The sequence below is a fragment of the Acanthochromis polyacanthus genome, chromosome 21, assembly GCF_021347895.1.
Source record: "Acanthochromis polyacanthus isolate Apoly-LR-REF ecotype Palm Island chromosome 21, KAUST_Apoly_ChrSc, whole genome shotgun sequence".
Classification (NCBI taxonomy): Eukaryota; Metazoa; Chordata; class Actinopteri; family Pomacentridae; genus Acanthochromis; species Acanthochromis polyacanthus.
Genome location: NC_067133.1, coordinates 32,524,136 through 32,547,564, shown reverse-complemented (window position 1 = coordinate 32,547,564; position 23,429 = coordinate 32,524,136). Strand labels below are relative to the sequence as shown.

At 40.0% G+C, this 23,429-nt stretch overlaps 1 protein-coding gene across 1 annotated transcript in view; it reads left to right on the top strand.

Moving 5' to 3' along the window:
* The first annotated feature begins 687 nt into the window (after positions 1-687).
* Positions 688-23,429, top strand: part of LOC127531561 (zinc finger protein OZF-like) — a 204,554-nt gene continuing 181,812 nt past the window's right edge. Inside the window, exon 1 of the mRNA XM_051941177.1 lies at positions 688-829. The gene's annotated coding sequence lies outside the window, so the exon portion shown is untranslated. The remainder of the gene's footprint in view (positions 830-23,429) is intronic.

Sequence of the window (23,429 nt, the reverse complement as noted above, 5' to 3'; positions counted from 1 at the left end):
TGGGTTGTTTGAGAAGAAGCGTTACCTTTGTTGTCGTGTTTCCGAAGGAACAAGCTAGTGGACTCGGTGGGTTTGGGCAGGTCTTTTTCAAAGTCCTCGGTGTCTTGGACGGGGTGGGTTCACGTTGTCTTTTCGATACGCTGCTTAACCGGACGTTCTCTTCCCATTGCCTGAATAAAGGAAAGTCTTTTTCAAGCCGACCGAGTGTGGAGGTGCAGCGCTGGCAGCATCTGTTTGACTGCTCCGGCTCCGGGGTGACTATCAGGTCCATCATCGCTAACCTATCTGATATGGTCGGCGTTGTTTTTGACACAAACATATCTGTGGAGTGTGCATAAACACGGGGTCCACTTTCCCTCATGTTTACTTTACATAAACGGCAAGAATCGTCCGGCGACATGGCGAAAGAAGCAAACACATGAGCAAACACAGCAATGATTCTTTTTCGTGGTGCTGCCGTCGCTCTGCATTTACGTCAGCGGCTAGCAGTGACACGATTGGCTGTGAGCTTCAACTGCCCCAGACTGACTGACATATGCAGCGCCCAATCAACGGCTGTGGAAAATTTTAAACTGCTCCACCCCTACAAGAAAATGAATAGCAGGTACCCAGCCTGTATCTCACTTGAGATTCAGGCTGGTGGTAGCCAGCCTAACACTCAGCTGGGGCGGAAACAATCTGCGGCTGCAGGTTTGCCACCGGCGGCAAAAAAGGGGACACACGCAGCGAAGTTCAAACAAAGTGTCCGTGAGTTTCTGTTGGGAAAGCATCAAGATCTGCGGCAAACTGTGCAGGATTGCCTTCATCTCCAAAATCCGGGTTGCAGTCGGTAAGAGCAGAATTGTGGAGACTCTAAAAGACTGTTTAAGCTGCCGATGTGTGCCACTGCAGTATGTGTTAGCATTAGCATTAGCCACGGAGTAAACTTTGTCTGTTTTCCAATAATTTCCGTGTGTTTTGTAATTGTTCAGTTGAAAATAAGATTGCAGCCTAATTGGTGCTAATTAGAGGGTTCCAGCTAAGACCAGTGAATTCATCCTGTTTGTAATGGTGGGTTTTTACGATGCCCTTTATTTATTTATTGGATCTGGAAAGGATTGCACTTTAAAAGCACTTTATGCACTTAAATAATTTTAAAACCATGAAGTAAAAAGTATAAAATGGTTAAAAAATTTTAATAAAAATCCTCAGAGTAATTTTTTAAACTGTGATTTAAAATTAACTCTTTAGAATGCAGATAAATTCATGTGTGGTATAGTATTGGGTTGAATATTGCTCATGCCATGATTTGTCGCTTCAGTTTATGTGGTGTTGAGGTTGACAAACATAAATTGAGTGGAGTAGCATTTGCCAATGTGGTGAAAATGTCCATGAGGAATGGTTGTTACTATTTGCTGAATGCAGTAATGCGAACATTGTCCTTTTGTGTTCTGTTTAAAGGTTTTTCACCTTTATCTATCAACTAAACGTATGAACTTATGAAGTTGCCACCTCTGTATCTCATGAATTGGTGACCACTGCAAAATAAAAGAGGGAAAAGAAGAAAGCAACTGTCTGATTGATGAGTGGAGTCCTGCTCAAACCCTGGGTAGATGAAACATCCTTTTTCAGTGGGGAACTACAGAAACTGTGAGGAAAATCATCAATGAGAATCACCTGTCATTGAAAGTGGGAGGACACTTGACACTATGGGAGAGTTGCAAAGAACAGAGAGTGAGAGCTGCCTTTAAACAGAACACTGAGCAGTAAAATACATTCACTAACTTACAGCATGAACAGTTTTCTACAGCAGTCCTGTCTTGAATCACCTGCAGTGAGCATCTTTATGTTCTCTTTATTCTCTTTTCCATGTCTGTTTTCTGTCTGTGTTCCTTATTTTTAACAGTTTAAGTTCATTTGTATCAGTTTTAGTTGAAACTGAAAAGAGCTAAAAGTGAACTATTGAGTTGAAATGTGTCCTCTGTGTTGGCTGATGAACATATGGGACACTCTGACACTTGTGTATAGAGTGGTATCCTCATGAAGATGTGTTTGATGTGACAGGTGATTGGCAGAGGAGGAGAGTCTGACGGAGGAGCAGAGGAATGTTGGCAGCCATTTAGTCTGAGCTCAACAACGGAGGAAACATGGATTCTTCACAAAAAGTGAGAAACATACCACTTAACATTATTATCATGAATTTGTTCTTTCAAATGTGTAAAGTTGCTCCAGTTGGTTAGATGGGCCGACCAAAGCCAGGTGACGTTGGCTGGAGAGATGTAGCTCTGCAGAAGCAGCTGTACTGAGGATATAATGGTGGACTGCTAGGAAGCTGCTTGTTTTTTGTTTGAGGCTGAACTAGCTGCTGATCATACTTTCTGAAAATGTCTTACATGGTGATGAAGATAAGTAACAGAAGAAAAGTCTTGTTTTTCAAGCAAGTTGTTGAGGAAGGTAAAGAGCAGCATTTTCTTTGGTAGAGAATAATACTTTTGAGCATTGTGAGTTTACCAGCCTTTTCCTTCTCATGAAATTCAGACAGTTGAACCCAGAAGTTTACTTACACTGTATAAACGACACATAACCCTTTTTTTAATTTACACGATCTGACATTAAATCTGGCAATGCTTCTCCTGTTTTATGTCGGTTAAGATGACCAAAATTATCTTTAAATGCCAGAATAATGAAAGAGATTTTTTTAAATAGAATTTTTATTACTTTCTTCACAATCTTGGACTTGACTATGGACTTTAGCCATACTATGTTCCAAGGGTCACATCATAACAATACTTGTATACATTCCACCCAAGGTAACTGACTTGGTTCCATGTGATGTTTTGCATGATACTGTTGCTAGGATACAGACTCAACATCCTGAGGCGCTTGTAATAATATCAGGAGATTTCAATCATGTCAGCCTCTCCTCTCATCTGACTGGATTTACACAGTTTAACTGCCCTACCAGAGAGAATAAAACCCTAGACCTGCTGTATGCCAATGTCAAAGAAGCTTACAGAGCTACTGCCTTACCACCACTGGGCAGGTCAGATCATAACTTGGTTTATCTGCAGACCTGTTACAAACCTTGTGTGCTGAGACAGTCTGCAACTAAAGTCCAAATCAGAGGATGGACTCCTCAAACTAGTGAAGCTCTAAGGGACTGCTTTGAATCAACAGACTGGAATGTGCTTCTGGAAACAGATGAGGACAGTATGAACATTGACAGACAGGTTGATTGTTTTACTGAATACATCAGCTTCTCTATAGACGCAGTCATACCTGCAAAGGCTGCCTGCTCTATGGATAACATCCTGTATTGTATCGGTACCAAAAATCAAATGTCCAGTTGAACTAAATGACTACAGACCTATTGCTTTGACCTCACACATCATGAAAACTCTGGCGCAGCTGGTTTTACGTCTACTGAGGCTTGAGGTCAAAGACAAACTCGATTCCTTGCAGTTTGCATACAAAAACACATTGGAGTGGATGATGCCATCCTCTTCATGCTTCACCGTGCCCTGTCTCATCTGGAGGAACCTGGAGTTTATGTGAGAATCATGTTCTTTGGTTTTTCAACTCCATCCAACCCACCATCCTCAAAGACAAGCTCACAGAGATGGGAGTGGATCCTTCCTGTCTTTCATGGATCACAGATTACCTGACAGGAAGGCCAGTTTGTCAGGCTGGGGAACTGTGTTTCTGGGATGTTAATGAGTAGTACTGGGGCTCCACAAGGAACAGTCCTGGCTCCATTCCTGTTCACACTGTATACATCTGACTTCAAATACAGCACTGAGTCCTGCCACATTCAGAAATACTCTGATGACACTGCTATCGTGGCATGTATCAGAAATGGACATGAAGCTGAATACAGAGATCTGATAAGTGCCTTCAGTGACTGGAGTCACAAAAACTGCCTGCTATTCAACGCCTCAAAGACAAAGGAAATGATCATAAATTTCCGCAGATCCAAAACCCCTCTTCATCCATTGAACACTTGTGGTGTTGACATGGAGGTGGTGACATCATATAAATATTTAGGTGTCCACCTTGACAATAAATTAGACTGGTCTAAAAATGCAGACTTCATCTACAAAAAGGGCCAGAGCCGACTTTTTTGCCTGAGAAGATTTCGATCAATAGACATCTGCAGTAAGATGCTGCAGATGTTTTATCAGTCTGTGGTAGCAAGTGTCCTGTTTTATGCTGCAGTCTGCTGGGGAGACAGCATAAAGAACAAGGATGCAAGGCATCTGAACAAACTGATTAAAAAAGCTGCTCTGTAGTTGGAATCGGATTGAACACATTGGAGGATGAGGTGGAGAGACGGACACTTAGAAAGATGGAGGCCATTCTGACAAACATGGATCATCCACTTCACATTTGCCTCAGTGAACAACAAAACATCGGTGGACGGCTCCTATCCCTGTGCTGCAGGACAAAAAATTCAGGAAATGTTTCTTGCCATCAGCAATCGGACTGTTTAATTCAAAAGCAAAAAGATAAGACCAAACAATTGAATTTCCCTTCGGGGATTAATATAGCAGTCCCTCCAGGAATTTGCGATGTTGTGATCACGCGAAATCAACCAATCTCTGCGAATTTTGCGTGGCCTTGCAATTTTGTCCAATCACCGCAACTTTCCCGCAATTTTGGCCCGCCTCCCGTGAGTTCCACCAATCATAGCAGTCCCCCAGCGCAAACCTAATGCACGTACGTCACCGAATTCACTTCCTTGTTTATGGTTTGAAAATGCAGACATGTGCAGTACTAATGTCTCTCATTTACCAACAAAAATTACTGCTGAAGACATTGATAAACAACTAATTCACTGATGTTTTTCACCAAAGTGAAGCTAAACTGTTTTACAACCGTGCAATATTGTGGTGGAATACAAAAAGGAAAAAAAAATCATCGATTAATACACTTTAAAAAAACACGAAACATATTAGAACGGCTGAAATGAGCGGAAAACAGACCACATTAATCACCATGATGGAAACCGTTGCATCCAGATCCATTAGAGCACTGAAAGAATGAGGTAAATTAGTTTAATTATTCCACCAAAGAACTCGGCAGTGTTATGTGACAATCGGCGTGTGTGAATCCTTCCTCTGTTACCAACATCACTCAAAAACAGACTCAGGGATTTGAATGAAATTTTCAGGGTCGGTCAGAAATGACACAAGGACCAAATGATTAGACTTCAGCAGTGATGCGGCTTAAAGTTTGGATCCACGTATTTGTTAAGGATTCATAGCGGCACTGCGTCTGATAGCGGCACGGTAACCATGGCAACAGGTGAACGCTACCTCAGCGGCCCGCTGACGATCACATGATTGTGATCCTACAACAAATCTACCACTGTGGACGTATCGGAAATGACACAAGGAACAACTGATTAAATTGTGGGGGTGTTTCTGAGTCCCATCAATTCCAGTTGCCAGCTACATATTTAGGTCACGCGATTCGGTATGTATACATGCAGAACACACACCTGTCTTGGTGCAGGACTGCGCTCTCTGTGCTGTTCTTTTTAGTTGACGTGACCAGCCGTGAGCGTGTGCTTGTGAACACATGTGTGCCAGGATGTGAAATTAACTTTTTAAGCCACTGACAGATATGTCCAAATATGATTCATTCAATAGTAAATTAGCATTTTGTGCCGCAAATCTACCAACCACATCATGTTAAACCAGTATCTGGCTGCTGCTAATTTCCCACTGTGGTGTGCCAGCTTTTGTGGAAATGGGTTGGAACGTTATATAATTAATTTCGGAATAAATATTGTCAATTACAGCGTTGAAACATGTTCTACAATCTGGAAAAAATGCAGCTTTTTAGTAGTTGTCACTGTCTCCCGCAATTTCATCACAACAAATAAGCTTAAAACATTGCAACTTTTATCGCAATTTTTTTAGAAAAGCTGCCGCGAATTCAGGCATTTTCGGCCGCAACAATCATGAAAAACGCCCGCGAAATCTTGGAGGGACTGAATAACGTAATTCTATTCTATAATCAGAAGTTTGCATACACTAAGATTGCTATGCCTTCAAGATAATGATGTCCTGACTTTGAAAGCTTTTGATAGATTAAGATGTATTTTCAGGCACACCTCAAACCCCCTGCTTCCTTGTGTGATGACATTAGAAAACCTAAAGAAATCAGCCAAGACATCAGGAAGACATTTGTGGGCCTCCTCAGGTGTGGTTCATCCTTGAGTGTAGGCATGTAACGATATGAAAATTTGATATCACGATAATTGTGATCAAAATTATCACGGTTATCGATATTATCACGGTATTGTGAAATATGTTCAAAATGTTTAAAAAGTACTCATAGGCACACTTAAATCAATGAACAACGTTTTTATTTTAGCAAAAAAACAATCAAAATAAGAACTTCAACCTTAAATAGCATATTAATAAGCTACAAAAATTAAAGAGGGGACCTTAAAAGAGCCAGGAGGTAGTCCGTTTGCTTGAAAGCAACATTTGGAATAAAGTACAACAAAAGAAGTAAGGTGCCACTGCCTCATAAACATTAACATTTAACATAAACATTTGTTGTGCAAAGTGTATGAATCTTCACATTCAGTGCTCGGAAAGTCTTACAAATATTATACAATAACACTAGTACTAAAAAAACAGTAAAGTGGATGCAAGAACAATATAACCACATGTAAACAAATGTGTAGTGCAGATGGTGGTTAAAATAACATAAAATATGTAAACAAATCAAATGAGCCACACTGATTGTCTGTAGTCCTCACCATAAGGTGTTGCTTGCTGCTGACTTTGATCACTAGTTGAGATTGAAACGTAAAAATGTCAGCATATTTACTTTGTCTGGCTTGAGAAGTGATCTTTGAGGGGAGACGATGTGCCCGCTGGCACTGAATACCCTCTCGGATGGCACGCTGGTTGCTGGGATGCACAAAAGCTTCCTGGAAACCCTGGCAAGATGAGGCAGCTCTGATGCATGCCCCCTCCACCACACAAGTGGATCCTCCTCTGCTGAAATGGATGGCAGAGACAAGTAGTGCTTTATTTCTTCCTTCACTCTCTCTGCAGTGGTCATAAACTGACCCTCCTCCCTTCTCTGGTTCCTTGCTGAGGAAATCTTTCTCAACAATCCAGCCAGGCCTTTCTCCTCTGATGCTGGAGGGGTTAGTGTTGTGGAGGTGCTGCTGATGCTTTGTGGTTCTTCCCTGATCTCTACAGGTGCTAGTTTCAAGGCTTCCTCGTGTACACAGCTCTCAACAGTTGCAGCCTCAGGCTCATCTAAAAAGGTGCTTTTGAAGCGGGGGTCAATGAAACACGCCATGTCCATCACTGTCTTTGCCTTCTCTGTGTATCTGTTGTTAAGATCTTCTCTCATCACTCGTTTCATTTCTTTGGTCAAAACTGAATCCCCACCTTTTTCGACCAGAACATCACGGGTGATGTGGTCCAGAAGAGGTTTCAAGGCTGACAGCGTCACATGTGTCTCTGAGGCAAGTGCGTCAGTCAGTTTGCTCAGGGGCTCAAGCAGCTGGCAGAGTTGCTCCATGACACTAATGTCTGCATCCTTGGGCATTAAATGATACGTTCCTTTTTCAGCAGCCAATGTGGCACAGACTGGCTGCTGTTCGCTGAGGAAACGCTCAACCATCTTGTGTGTAGATCCCCATCTTGTCACCACATCATGGATGAGAGCCTTCTGTGGAACGTTGAGAGTGTTTTGCTTTTCTTTCAGTGCTCTCTTTCTCTTCCAGCTCCGTGAAAAGGCTTGGACGAGATGACGGCAGGCTCTGACTGCTGTGTCCACCCTCTGGATTTTCAGAGCCTTTGAGATGGCCAGGTTTAAGTTGTGCCCAAAGCACCCAAGCCACAGATCTGTGAACTCTTCAAAAGCCTTCACCATGTTGGTTGCATTGTCTGTTGTAATGCAGCAGAGGTCTTGCTTCTTGATCCCCCACTCCTCCAGCATGTTCTCGAAAAACTCTGTGATGTTTTGAGACGTGTGATCCTCTGGAAAGAACTGGGTTTCCAGGCAGTGTGATGACAGCTTCCAGTCTGGGCTGAGGTAGTGTATGGTGACGCTTATGTAGGGTTGCCCTGCCCCACTTTCACTGGTCCAGATGTCTGTGGTTGCAGCGTAGTATGTTCCCTGAGTTACACTTTTTGCAACCTCAGCTTTGAGATCGTTATACATCTTTGGGATTTCAGTCTTGGAAAAATGATTCCGTGAAGGAACTTTATAGTGAGGCACAGCAACCTTCATCACGTTCAAAAATCCAGGCCTCTCAACAGTTTGAAATGGCATCATGTCTTTCGCAATAAAATACGAGATAGCTGCTGTGAGGTCTTTGGCATGTTTTGAAGTCGGTGCATAAGCAGCCTTCCTTTCAAACGCCTGAGTTATTGTTTGTGCCACTGTGACCGAAGAAGTACAAGCTGTTGGAGGATTTGTCCTGGTTCTGTCCATTACTCGCCCTCTCTGTAAATAAGAGGAAAACAAAATTATAATGGTTATTATTAAATAATTATTATTATTCATCATCACACACACACACGCCCCCCTCTCCCTCAACCACCCACACCCACCCACACACCATGTAACGCTGTCTTCTGAACATTAACCGGCCGTTGATTCTATGTCGGACTTTCTGTCGGCAACAACGGTGCATTTAGCTTTAGCCACGGAGCTAGTATTGTGCCGGAGCAGAAACGAGACGATTCTATGTCGGACTTTGTCGGCAACAACGGTGCATTTAGCTTTAGCCACGGAGCTAGTATTGTGCCGGAGTAGAAACGAGACGATCACGCTCCGTTTTCACGGTTCCCTAAGCCCCACATGCATTCATTTAAGTTATCTTACCTTTAACTCGCTGCACAGTTGCGGGTGGTGGTCCCGTAGATGAGCCATCATGTTGGACGTGTTTCCACCCTTTGCCGATACTTTTTTGTGGCATTTTCGGCAGACTGGGCTGTTTTCTTCCACCAGTCTCCCTTGCGTGTCTTTATAAAAACCGAAGTACGCCCAGACTTCAGACTTGGTCCGTTTCGACGGTGGAAAAATCTCTCCACTGCCGGTATTGCTGCCCTCCGCCATATTTATGAGTTGTTTACTGTTCAGTGCGCATGCGCACGGGGCGCATGTGTCCGATTGGCTGCATGCTGCTGCACTTCTCACAACAGTAGTACGCCTATTCCTGAGATTTTCCGGATTGTGGCAATCAAACACGGTTTAACGGTAATTAAAATTTGAAACGGAATTACTAACCGTCAGACATTTTACCGCGGTTTATCATTTTAACCAGTAATCGTTACATCCCTACTTGAGTGCAATTTCCAGATTGCTGTGGTTTGAGGTTTATCTGTCCAAATAACTACATGCCCAGATCAACACCATGGGAATGTCAAGCCATCTTACTGCTCAAGATGGAGATTGGTTAAGGTTAGAATTGTTTTGGAGGGAAATGTGCTCATCAAGCCCAGAACAAAAGCAAACGACCTTGTGAAGATGCTGGCTGAGGATGGCCTGAGTACACCATCCCAACTGTGAAGCATGGGGGTGGCAGCACCATGTTGTGGGAGTGTTTTTGCTGCAGGAGGGACTGGTGCACTTCACAAAATAGATGGCATCAAGAGAATCGAACATTATGTGGAATTATTGAAGCAACATCAGCCAGCAAATGAAAGCTTGGGCTCAAGTGGGTCTTCCAAATGACAAGGACAGCGCTGGTGCAAATCTGACACTGTCCTGGAGAAACTGTGCACTACTGACTTAGAACTGCTTTCTGCTTCACTGTGCCCTTCATATCTGCCTCAGAAATTTCCCCAAATATTTGTGAAACTTGTCTATATCCGTCCAAAGGCCAGTGAAATAAATACCTGTGGGCAAAAAGGTGCTTCTGCTCTGGGTTCCTCTGACCACAACTGCATCCTCCTTATCCCTGTCTACCACTGTACCGAAGCAAGGCAAAGTGCAGAACATCAGAGTGAGAGTTTGTCACACTCTGCAGGGATGTCTGGAGGTTACTGACTGGGATGTGTTTAAGGAGTCCTCAGCTGATATTGATGAACCGACTGATGTTGTGAGCAGCTGGGTCACAGACTGTGAAACCAGTGTTATTCCTGAAAAAACTGTTAAACTATATCCAAACACTAAGCCATGGCTTTCTAAGAAGCTTAAAGACCTACTGTACATAAAGAAAACAGTCTTCAGAGAAGGAAATACACTAAATCTGTATAACTGACAGAAGGAAATAAAGTAGGAGATCAGGACCCACAAAAGACAATACAAAGACAAACTTGAGTCTCAGCTCAAAATGAACAACCTCAGTTCAGTCTGGGACGGCATGAATCTGATCACTGGAACTAATTAATGTGTCAATGAGAGAGTTCAGCTCAGCGGTTATAATTCTGATTTAGAGCTGGCTCAAAGTCTAAACAGTTTTTATGTCAGGTTTGACTCCCATGATTTTAGGGCTAAACATGCTGAGACTAAAAACTGTCTCATGTCAGCGTCTCCACAGAATCCCTTTCTTTTATCCGGGTTGGAAATAAATCTATGTTAAAAATGTAATCTGGTGTCTCAAACAGTGCAGACCAAAGAAAAGTCCTCTACCTGATTACATCGGTGGCCGTTTATTGAAAACTTTTACGACGTCTGACTAAATGACCAAGATTGCTGCCGATGTCCCTGTCTCTTATGTTTTGTTTCATTTTTCTTTAAATGGCTTTTATTTTGCTTTTAATTGTTTTACTGTGGTTTTTTTACGTTTGTAAAACATTTCCTTTAATCGTTGCTGTTCCTTTAACTGTTTTCAGGGATGACAATTGTCTGTGGATCCGCGGATTTCCGCCGATTTAATGTCAAATTTGAACATTTCTGTGAATCCTCTAAATCTGTTGAGAAAATTTTAGGGGGGGGTTAAGTACTTTATTGTCGCTGATGTTAACGTTGTTAACATCTCGCGGGAGTGAGGCGTGAGTTTCGTTAAACGAAACTTGCGCCTCACTACGAAACTCACGCCTCACTCCTGTGAGATTTTCCCTGAAGCTATCGTTCGATTGTAAACGGCCCAGCAGTTGGACAGCTTCAAGCTTGGACCAATCAAATTGCTCGTAGCATTCTTTGTCACAAATTCATGGTGGCGTGTTCGACTCGGATGTTTGGAGATTTGGTATCATGTTCAGCGGAATGATGAGATTTTTATCGAAGGATCAGGAGTCATCAGTCACAGAAATTGACAAAAGTGTCAAAAATAAGTTCCGATGGGAATGGCTGGAGAGAAAAGTCACTGTGAAGGTGAAAATTGGCTCAAAGATCGACGAGGTAACGGAAACACTTGGACAATTTCTGAAGAAACCAGACGTGGCCAGAAAAGCTTTTTGTGTGTATTGTAACGATTTAACTACGGATCGCGTGGATGCGTAGCACTGTCAGACAGTTACACCAGCAGCATGAACAGCTACTTCAAGTGCCAAGGCAAAAGATACATTGAAAGAGAAGGAAATGGCTGCCAGAAAAGCCCACCAGCAGGAGTTGAAAAGGAAGGCTGTCCAGAGACTTAGACAGCTTGCTGCAAAGAGAAGAAAATTGGCAAAATAGGAGTGTTGCAGTGAACTGACTTGGATATATTGTACATAGTAGAATAGAACTCTGATAGATTTGTGAAATATTTTGGACTGAAGATAGTGAGAAAAGATTGAAGAACATGTAAGTTAACTTTTCATTAAATTTGCTGACTGAAACAAGTCTAGTGTTATGTTTTTGACCATTTTTATCAGTCTAAATGACTTCTATTTCACTATAAATCTCTCAGCTTCAGCCCCCCCGCCCCGCCCCCTCCACCCCGCCCCGTCAATAATTTTCAGTTGAAATCCGAATTTCCTGTTGACATCCCTGTGTTTCACTGTTTTGTTGCTTTTGTTGTTTGATGGTGAACGTTTGTGTAACTGCTGCGCAACAAATTTCCCGGGTCGTTAGCGTCAAATCCAGAATTCAGTGGCAGAATTACAGATCTTTTCTGGACTGGTATCAACATCTGATCCCCTAGGAGAAACTAGAAAGTGTTGGTGGTCTGAATTGAACCTGCTGCCATTAAGACCTAAATCTGGACATTGATGTTGTATGCTTTTCATATTGTACATTTCTCCAGTAATGTAACTTAACGGAAAGTCTGGGGATGAAGAGATCCTGGTGGTACAATCCCATCAGTCGTGAGCTCTGCTTTGTTTTTCACGGTGATCGACAGATTTTACTACCCAATATTCTAAAACTACCGTGCAGAAAGCTGAAAGCTATCGGCCTGTGAAAATAGTTTTGTTGACATTGTGAGTGTGCTGTTGACTCATTTCTAGGTTTCTAATGACAAAGCTGCTAGCATGTCTGCAGATTCTTGATCTTGTTTCAGCCTCATGTCCAACTACATGGAATTGAGACTTTTCGGTTAAATTTTTTTTCATGATTGCTCTTCCATCACTGCCTCTGTTTTTATCTTTGTCTTTTGTTACAGAAATGTAAACACAGCAATGGAGTGAGATGTGGGACCTCTGAGGAGGATAAGGATGGTTCAGCAACAACGGCAAAAAGAGATGAATCACTCAGTTGTGAGCAATGTGGCAAGACTTTTATCACAGCAACAAAGCTAAGAATTCACAAACGTATTCACACTGTGGACAAACCATTCAGCTGTGATCAGTGTGGAAAGGCTTTTACTCAGAAGATTAATCTAACAAGTCATCAACTCATTCACAGTGGAGTTAAACCATTCAGCTGTGCTCAGTGTGGAAAGGCTTTTACTCACAAGAGTCAGTTAAAAAGACATCAACTCATTCACAGTGGAGTTAAACCATTCAGCTGCGATCAGTGTGGAAAGGCTTTTACTCACAAGAGTCAGTTAAAAAGCCATCAACTCATTCACAGTGGAGTTAAACCATTCAACTGTGCTCAGTGTGGAAAGGCTTTTACTCAGAAGAGTCAGTTAAAAAGCCATCAACTTATTCACAGTGGAGTTAAACCATTCAGCTGTGATCAGTGTGGTAAGGCTTTTACTCACAAGAGTCATCTAGCAAATCATCAACTCATGCACAGTGGAGTGAAATTGTTCAGCTGTGATCAGTGTGGAAAGGCTTTTACTCACAAGAGTACGTTAAGACGTCATCAACTCATGCACAGTGGAGTTAAACCGTTCGGCTGTGATCAGTGTGGAAAGGCTTTTACTCAGAAGGGTCACTTAAAAAGCCATCAACTCATGCACAGTGGAGTTAAACCATTCAACTGTGATCAGTGTATGAAAACCTTTACTCAACATGAACAGTTGTTGATCCATCAATGCCCCCATTCTGGTAGAAAGCGGTACCACTGTGACTCCTGTGAAAAAACTTTCAACTCCCAACAGAGCTTAAAATATCACCAACGCATCCACACTGGACATGATGTGTACGTATGTGATCACTGTGGTGAACCATTTGTACAGTACTCACAGTTAAAAGCTCATGAAGTGACCCACACTGGGGTTAAACCATACCTTTGTGACCAGTGTGGGAAACGCTACAGCTACATTGCAAACCTCAAAGTTCACCAACGTGTCCACACTGGGGAGAGACCATACAGATGTGATGAGTGTAAGAAGACTTTTACATCTTTGGGTTCCCTGAAACAACACCAGCAGATCCACACCAGAAAGAAAGCATTCAATCAGTGTCACAGTGAGGTATGTAAAGACTGGTCTCAGTCACAGTGTACACACAATTGTGTATTGGATAATTTTGGATATTGCTGCAAAATTGTTTCAAAACAGTTTTGAACAACTGTGGTCAGTTGAATTCTGTTAACACATTATCAGCTATCGTTCAGTCTAACCTGTATTGGTTTTGACACAGAAATCTGGTCCAGGTTAATCTGGGAATGTAGGTTAGATTAGGAATTGTGACGTAATCAGACAACTGAATGTTAAATTCCAACAGTGACGTTCTCTTTGTTTGTTTTCCAAGCAGAACGGAACAGATGGACAAAAGTCTCAGACTTGTCAGCACTCTGCCAATGGTGAACAGTGCTGCTTTGACCAGTCTGGACCAACGTCCAACCAACAAGGAACCCGACAACGACACCAGCGTATGCACACTGGACACAGACTGAACCCCTGCCAAGAAGATTTCTCCATGCAGGGTTCAGTAAAAGTTCATGAAGTCCTCCACAAACTTAAAGTCCTTGAGATCCGGCTTCACAGAATTCAGGTCTAATTTCTTATTTAGTGTCTTCGTTGCAAAATCCATTAAGAGGAAAGCTGTCTTTAACAGACGTGACTGGTAAATTAATTAAACCATTCAAAGTGGTTACTCAGTTAAATGAATTATCAGTGGTAGAGGGATAGACGTCTGGATGGAGGCAGTGAGCAGCAGGGCGAATTTCCTCAATTACCACCTTAATGGTTCCTGAGATCCCTCTGAGCTGCAGGAACCTGTTAGATGCAGAGCTGGTTCAGTGATTCTCTGATGATTAAGCATAATTAATTGAGGAGATTACTGGCCTTAGGGTTCCTGTCTGTCCGTCTGTAAATATAAAAACATGAAGTGTTCTATGAAAAGTCCAATCTTTGAAAGCTGACATGTAGTTCAGAATCATTTCTTTGTAAATTAGCTGCATCCAGTCATTACCATGACACTGGCAGTGATTCTCTGATGATTAATCATTATTAATTTAGGAGATTACTGGCCTTAGGATATCTATCTATCTATCTATCTATCTATCTATCTATCTATCTATCTATCTATCTATCTATCTATCTATCTATCTATCCTTTCTCAGCTACAGCATCTGCACCTCTGCTTCTGTGTGAAGTAGTCATTACAGGAGAGAAAGTGGAGAAAATCTGACAGATTTTGTCAAGTGGTCCAGAAAAATCTGACTACCCCTACAACTTCTCTCCTGTAATGATAGTAATAAGTAATACATAGTTGATACTTCACACAGCAGTAGCAGAGGTGCAGATGTTGTAGCTGAGAAAGTTTGGAGGTTGCCACTTCTTGCATTCCAAGAATAGTAGGGGAGTCAGATTTTGTCAAGTGGCCCAGAAAAATCTGACTCCAGATTTTATTTCATATCATACAATCTGCACTTTTAACTCAACCTGCATATTTCTGTTAAAGTCCTAGTTTTGAAATGGTCTCTCTGTTCTTAATCTGCCATACTGTGATCATTTAGCCTCTTATTTCATTATTCTGTTCTTACAGACTGTAATTTACGAGTTTTTTTTTTAAACTTGTTGTGATTTGGTGTTTTAGCTGTTGTAGCAAATAATTTCCCAGGTGTGGGATCAATAAAGAATTTCAATTCTATTATATTGTTAACTGGCCCTATAAAAATAACAACAATAAGAAATTACTTTATACTTAAGAACGATACTTATATTAAAGACTTTATACATAAATACCAGACATATTTTGATGCCATATCTTGCATCCTTAGGGGAGTCTGATTTTAAATAAGGAGATATAAAGTTTTCTCAGTGAACAATTATTTTAATGACACGTGTAGAACACTGATGGAATGTGAACAATATTTGGTGACTACACCCTGTCCTGTCCTGATGTCCTCATAGGAGTGAAGCTGAGAGTAGCGTAGGATCTCCCCGATGCCATTTAGGGTGGGCACATACGGATGAGAAGAGGAGGAGAAACATGTCACCTAATCATATTTAACAGGAAAACATGTCTGCAGGTCGGTACTTAGTCACATTTAACCCAAAAACAACAGCAAAAGCAGTAAACGTACGACAGAAAAACCCGTCAAGTGGCCACAGAGTGAAAAGTAAGTCACACGCGTTCATGCGAAGGGGGAGTCAGATTTTTCCGGGGAGTGTGAAAATTGCACAACACCTGGGTTAGTCTGTTTCCTTTTTTCTGATTGGCTGAGACGAGACACGTGACAGTGTGCATCTATTAATGATCGGAAGCATTCAGGTCGTTCCGGTTATACTCGGTAGCGCTCTTCAGTAAAGGAGACGCAGTTTGTTATTTTCTTTGATTATCGCTCGGAAAATTACAAAAAAGTTGCAAGTTAACCCTTTTTTCACATTTATTAGGCAAAATTAGCTTCGCCACCGTGGCTAAACATGCTAAAAATGGCTTTGCCATCCTGAGGAAGGCTTTGCCTATGGCGAAGTGGAGAATGGCTAGCGCAAGCACAGACACCCTGAAAATTTGACACAATCTTAAATATTATTATGAAATATTTGTTGAAAAGTCTTTTTTGTGTGTTTCTAAGGGTGTGGCTGCATCAGAAAGACACAAATACAAATGATATTTTTTTGGTTTGTTGTTTACAAGAAATATTTTATGGAACCAGTCAATTTTCAGTTTTAATGTCTTTTTTTAGGATGTGTTTAGTTTTATGATTGTACTAAAATAAATGACTCCTGAAGACCTCAAAGTGATTCTTAATGCATTATTTCACAAATGTATGGGATGTCCAAAAACTTTTTTCCACTGCTGTATTTAACAACAGTCTGATCTGCTGATGTTAGCAAGACAAACAAGTGAAGGTTTCAGGCTTTTATCTAGAATTGTTCTTGAGATATTCATCTTCAAACAGCCTCAAATTTCAATGTGAGAAAAAAAAAAACTAATTAAACTGGGTCTGCAGTCCACTGAAAAACCTCTAAGAAAGTGTCTGACATACTGAACTAATATTTCATAGATAGCATTGTAAATATCCACAGTTTATGATTTTAAAAAAAGTTTTTTTTGGGAGATGGTCAATGATTTGAAACAGAGTTTGTCCACTAGAGGACAAATGGCACAATCCCAGAATGAGGGTATGTATTGAAAAAATATCATCCAAAATTAGTCCAGAGTAGTGACAATAATTTTAATTTTAATACACTTAACCAAGTGCTATAGGTGGAAAAAAAACATGTTTACACAGCATGATGTTGCTTTGTGATGTTGCAACTGACATGCTGATTTCAAAATGGAAGCATTTTAATTTCTAATGCTCTCATAGAAGATGACTGGTCAATAAAATTTACTCCTGTGACTCTGATGTCATGCAGAGTCTTTATGCTATGATGTGGAAAGGGTGAAAGAAGACAGACTGGACATTTCTGAGTGAAACTGAACATGGCATGTACTGATTCATAAAAACAAGTGTATTATCTTTAATCAAGCCTTACATAGTATTTACTAGCTGAAGTACTTCGGTTTTGAACACAAGAATTACTTGTCAAGACGACGTTGACTGGAGCTCTGCTACAGAAAGGCAGTTCATTTTCTGCTGGGGTTCATAACATACAAGATTTCTCAAATCTACAGAGATGTTTTTGATTTGAAATTAGAGTTACCTTAAATTAATAATATATATTTTTGATACTTTCCCTAAAAAACTCTAAAAAAGCTTCAGGTGTAGCTGCTGGAAAAGAGCCTGAAAGTCACATGGTGGGACATGTGAACATAGTTCAAGGAAGCAAGGCTGGGAGCAAGAGCCCAAACAGAGGAGGTAAAAGAAAAGGTCAAACTGCAGGTATGTAGAACATGTTTTAATGTCAATCCAATTATGTCTGACTATTGAGTCAGTGAAAGTTATTATAGAGCAATGTTTGTATTATTTCAATACTGAGACATTGTTGCAGTGTCATTTGTCATTTGTTTCCATTTGGATGTATTGTACAGTTAGATTCTATTGAGTTTCCATACCACATTACATTGCTGTTAAGGTGTCTGAATCATTCAGTGAGGGTTTGGTCATGTACTACTATAAGGCCGTGCATAAAAAGAAAATCAAACCTGTTACAGTGTTGCTCTAGTCCCCTCTGTTAAATGGCATCAAAACAATGGTCAACGTGAACAAATCATGAGTGTTGACATTGACTCACAACAGTACCTCTCAACTGTTCTAATTTTGATCTATTTAGGAGAACAATGTGATGAGTGCACCGAGAGATCCAATACAGGGAGCTTTCCTTTTTCAAAGATCATTAGAAGGACAGAAGACAAAGTAAGTTTCAGCAAACAGCTTTTTATTTTCTAATGAGCCAATCTATAGTATTTAAAGTGCAGAGTTATTTGTGTTAGATTTGAACAAAGATCTTCCAACAGTGTAAGGACTTAGTCTTTCTACTTTCATTTGCAATTGTTCTAGAAACCTATCATCTGGGTCAGGTGGTCACTCTGCAGCACAAGGAGTACTATCCCACATTGGATCTGATGTTAATATTTCCCTTAGACATGGTAAATTGACTGACTGGCTGATATTGTAGAGTTAGTAAATATAGGCAGTTAACAAAAGGAAATGAATGCTACTTTGTGGAGGTACCAGAATTTGGCCATTTAACAAAAAATCTAATGCTAATATTCTTTTATTTCACCAGACTGTTATTGTTTCCACTTCAATGAATGATGCTGTTGTACATGTATAGTAATTTTATTCATCTTCATGCATACAGTGTTTGTGTACAGTATGCGTGATCATATTTTAAAATATATATATTAACAAGGCCAACAACAACAATGTGTTGTGTTACAGGTGCTTCTTCAGTGGCGTCTCTGCACAACATGGTAAATGTCAAATAATGTCTTGTCTACTTTTGCAGTGAGAGGACAGATTTGGTAAATAGTCAGCACTGGCAGTCCACAACAAATGCAGGGTGTTGCACAGGCAGATTCTAGATGACATCGTGTTATGTAAGACATCCTTGTAGGTTTTTCATCTTTCTGCTCTCTGTGAAAGAGCAAAATTGTATTAGATTAAGTCAAAGACAACTTCAAGTATTTGTAAAAATGAATTTAAATGAAGTAAAATGATTTATTGACAGGTAACACACAACACAGTGTGAAGTCAAAGACTTAACAGTGGGAGGGAAGCAATGCTATATAACCTTAGGTCTGATGAGAAACTTGGAGCTTGGCCGGGCATTTCTCTTTAGAGGTGTTCTGTTTCTCCATCCAGCCTCAGTTGTGATCATGTGGTTATGTGATGAAGACTTTGGACAGCAGGTACAAAAAAGTTTGCTGGTGCAATTGAAACACCTTTGTTTGCACAAGTAAAATGTGGTAACTGCAAGCTGTTTCTTCTGAGATCCGTTTATGATGTGCTGTATTGTTTTATGATGAGCAATTTTAAGAACTTATTTATTGTGGCAGGGCACTACATAATTACACAATTACATGTAAGTATGAATAGTATATTGCTTTATTTTTTAATAGTATCTTATTTTCATGAAGCAAGTTCAGTATAAGCAGGCTTACTTTGTGTACACCGGCTCCACAAAAACTAAAGCCTCAGTCAGAGTTAATGGTGGTTGTCAGGTTTCTTTGTTAACTCAGACTTTCTACTTCAGATCCTGTGAGTCACAAAAAGGGGGGGTGTTAACACCAAATGGACGTCTCATGTACCAGCTGCTTCAGTCAACTGGTTGTTATAGTTGATAGCTACAAGGAAAATGAAAAATGATGATGGTGGAAAGCAGCTACTGCAAATGATGCAAGACAGGAATGCTGGTAGAAAGCTGTTAAACGTGCGTGAAGAATTTATTTTACCCATCAATGTAGACGCCTTTTTGAACTGGCTGCTGCTCATTACAGCTGTTAAACTTCAAACTTCATGTATTGAGACGTTATATTGAAGAAGTGCACTTTGGTCAGGGGTGGTCTGATAATGCAGGAAGTCACTGTAGTTCAGTCGCTTTGAGTTCTTTTGTTCACACATAAAATGAATAGACAGATCTTGAACGTTTTCACCCAAACTGTCAAAGTAATCAGGATCTGTCTGTTCATTTTATGTCTGAATAAAAGAGCTTTAAACTACTATAATAACAAGAAGACATGATGAACATTTCTGAGCGATCACTTTAGTTATCGGTCAAATCAAGGTGAAATTAATGTCATTGATTCAATATTCTTGGTAATATATACCAATAGATTTTTGGCACCAAATCAGGACCAAACATAAAAAATATATTCATGTGATTTCTGCATCACCAACTAAATACACATTGGGTTTCTATGACAACACAATGCAAACAGTATGAGAAACTGTATCTTCACAGTTTTGTTCAGTGGCTTTAGTGACATAAAGCTCATCAGGTTTGCACGTACAACATCAGATAAAGATCCTCAGCTGAGAATCTGTTTTGCTTGTGGAGAATCGTCAGAAAATGCTTCGGTTAATAGGAGACGCTTCTTCCAGCCAATTTAAATGTGTGTGTGTGTATCCAACACTTGACTGTACACAAGATGAAAGATCATTTTTATTTATTGCATTAATGCAGTTACTATAATATTTACCTCGGCATTCCTTATTATTGTTGGAAATTCTACAATACAGATTTGCCTATTGTCAAACATTCTGTTGCTGCCAGCACATAAAAGGACTGAAAACATGGATACAAACCATGATAATATTTAATGCTTTTATCGACAGGAAAGTCTTGATGGATCACACTGCCCTGGAGGAGGAGGAGGAGGAGGAAAAGGAGGACCTCGTTCACAATCACGACCACGCCTGAAACCTGCTGTTCATGAATTTTGTTATTTTGCAATAAAGCACACTGTTCAAAATCATGTTTTTATTTTCTTTGTTACTGATTTTGTGTTGAAAGAAAGTATTGCTGCTGATGAAGTATAAAGTCTAACATTTACCAAATAATTCCTTCAGAATGATGAAGGTTTCTGTACCAGAAGACTGCTTATGGGATGTTTTGGAGGATATATTCAATGTATTGACAAGGAGAATTCACTACACATCTTCAGAAACATCTGCAAACTGCATCTAAAACATATTACAAAAAGGGTTTTGAAAAGGTTGAATAAATGTGGCACAGTGAACCTTTCTGCCCTGGTTTTCAAGAAGGAACATGTAATTTCAATGCAGACACACTAGGTGTCGCTGTTCTGTCTGGTCGCTGCAGCACAGCTTTAATATTTAGCCACGCTCTGATTGGTTACAGAACGACGAAAGCGGAGTGAAGCGCGCACTTCTGGTCCTAAATGAAAGTGTTCCGGTAAGCAACATACAAAGTAAATCAGAAATCCAAACCGCTGCCGTGTAGCTGGAATGAATTTAACAAAAACAGCCTTTAAGTCACCAAAATGGAACAAAAACAACAAAAAGAGATGAAAAATGACATTTTATACACTAACAACCCTAAGGATGCAAACTGATCAAAATAAGGCACAAAATGAGCAAATGTTAGCTTGTCAGTGTTGTGAAAACTTCAGTCTAACATGTCAGTGTGTAGTTTGATATCTGGAGCTGAGTTGCAGCTCGTTGTCTGGACTTCTGTCTTACCTGAATGTTTCCTATCTGGCTGAGGAGGCTTCATTTTTCTGTCACAGTCTTTGCTCACAATGTCTTCACAAGTTTCACACTTGAAATCTTCACCACAACTCTCCAATATCTCCAAGCTTTGTGTGTTAAACTGACTTTCTCAAGTGTTTCCATGTTTTTCTTCAGAATATGGAATGTGGTAACAGTTGTTAGTTCTTCTCTCTGACATCACAATGGACTTTTAAAAAATGCATTTACTGTCTTAGTACTTGTTCTCTGTGCAATGACAGGAAAGTTGGATCTAATCTAATCTATAAAATGACCAAAATGAGACAAAAATGGACAAAATGTTTCAGTGGTGAGAAAAAGACCCAAACAGAGTCTACTGAACGGTCCAACAGTGTTATGGGACAGTTCAAATGGGACACAAAATGACCAAAATGGAACATAAAACATCCAACAAGACAGAAAAACACCACAATGAGCCATAAAATTAGAAAAGGGACATCAAATGTGAAACAAAAAGATAAAAGTGTCCAAAATGGGACTAAAATTAAGCAAAAATGACAAAATGAGACACAAAATGTAGAAAATGAAAAACAACCTTAAAGTGATGCAAAATGACTAAAATGAGCAATTCAGAGCAAAAATGAGATGAAAACTGAAACAGAAATGGCCACTGAGTCACAGAATGATGAAATAGACGTGAACTGACCAAAAGAACTGACAAGATGAATCATTTTAAACAGAAATAAACTTAAAAACACACAAAATGACCAAAATGAACCACAAAATGGTCAAAATTAAGGCACAAAATGAACAAAATGGAAGAAAAAAATAACATGAAAAGATGCAAAATGTCTAAAAACAGACTAAAACAAAACACATAATGACACAAATGAGACACAAAATGATCCAGAAATCTTCTCTTACAGTCATGAAACTGTCCACATTTATTCTATTCAACATTCTGAGGGTTTTTACAGAGAGCTTTGTTCATAGATCATTTACAGTCTGATTTATGACACTTTTTTTCCTAAAAACAGACAGAAATGTACAAAATGATCCAAATGAGATGTTCATTTTGTGTCTCATTTTAGTCATTTTTGTTGCTAATTCTGCTCATGCATTTCTTTAAATAACTAATAATACTGTGGACTCATTATTTAAACTTGAGGTAAATTCTTAGCATACTCAACTGGAAAATACTTTTACTGATTTGCTGTTGTTTGAACCTTAGTGCTGTCTTCGGGTCAAAATGAACCAGGCCACCATGTTTAATAGCATAGAACGGCCCCTAAATGACCTTTTTCAACTTGAAATTTGATCACTTTTCCTCAAGTGACCCCAACATTAGAAAAAGTGAAACATTGTTTTTGTTTATATTTTCATCAAAGCTGTACACCACCAGGGTACAAAGACTGTCTTCAGGTCATTTTTTTTACCCAGCAGTTAAAAATCAGTCACATAGGAACAAAACACACATCACACATCACTCACACACACACACACACAGAGAGAGAGAGAGAGAAACTGAGAGTGTGCTACTGATTGATCTCACAAAAATTAAACTTTCTTGTGCAGGTGCCACATCAACCATCCACAACAAATCTCAAGTTTTACCAATTTCAACAAATGACACATTTCTTGAAAGCATCGTTGACTAACGGGGAAGTGTTCAGAGGTTTAGAAAGGTGCTGCAGATACAACACCACCAGTTCTCTCTTTGCTGAAGCCACGAGGGCAGTTTTCAGGTTTCAGTTCCCAGCAGGTCAGAGATCAGATTTTTTTTTTCAGTAATCCCAGGAGTAACAAGAAGGACTGTAAAACAAATACTGTGTGCTGCACGTGTGACAAATACAGTTGCAGTCTGTCCTCCATGTGTTAATTAGAGCTTAATATGTTGGAATATTTTGCTTGAATCTGTTATTTTTTCTGTTCTTATGATTGATGTAGGTTATGCATCTTTCAGGTGGGGAGCAATGACCCAAAAAATGAGAGAGTACTAGTATCTGGTAGTTGAGTTTTGTAGTTTTATATTCCATTGTACAGTATACAGTACACTGTTGTTTCCCTTCAAAAATTCATTTCAAGTTCAGCACATTTCTGGTACTTTATTAGGCTATAGAAGTATTATCTCTTGCAAAACAAGAAATGTTTACACCTATGCAGTACCTTTAGCAGCAATA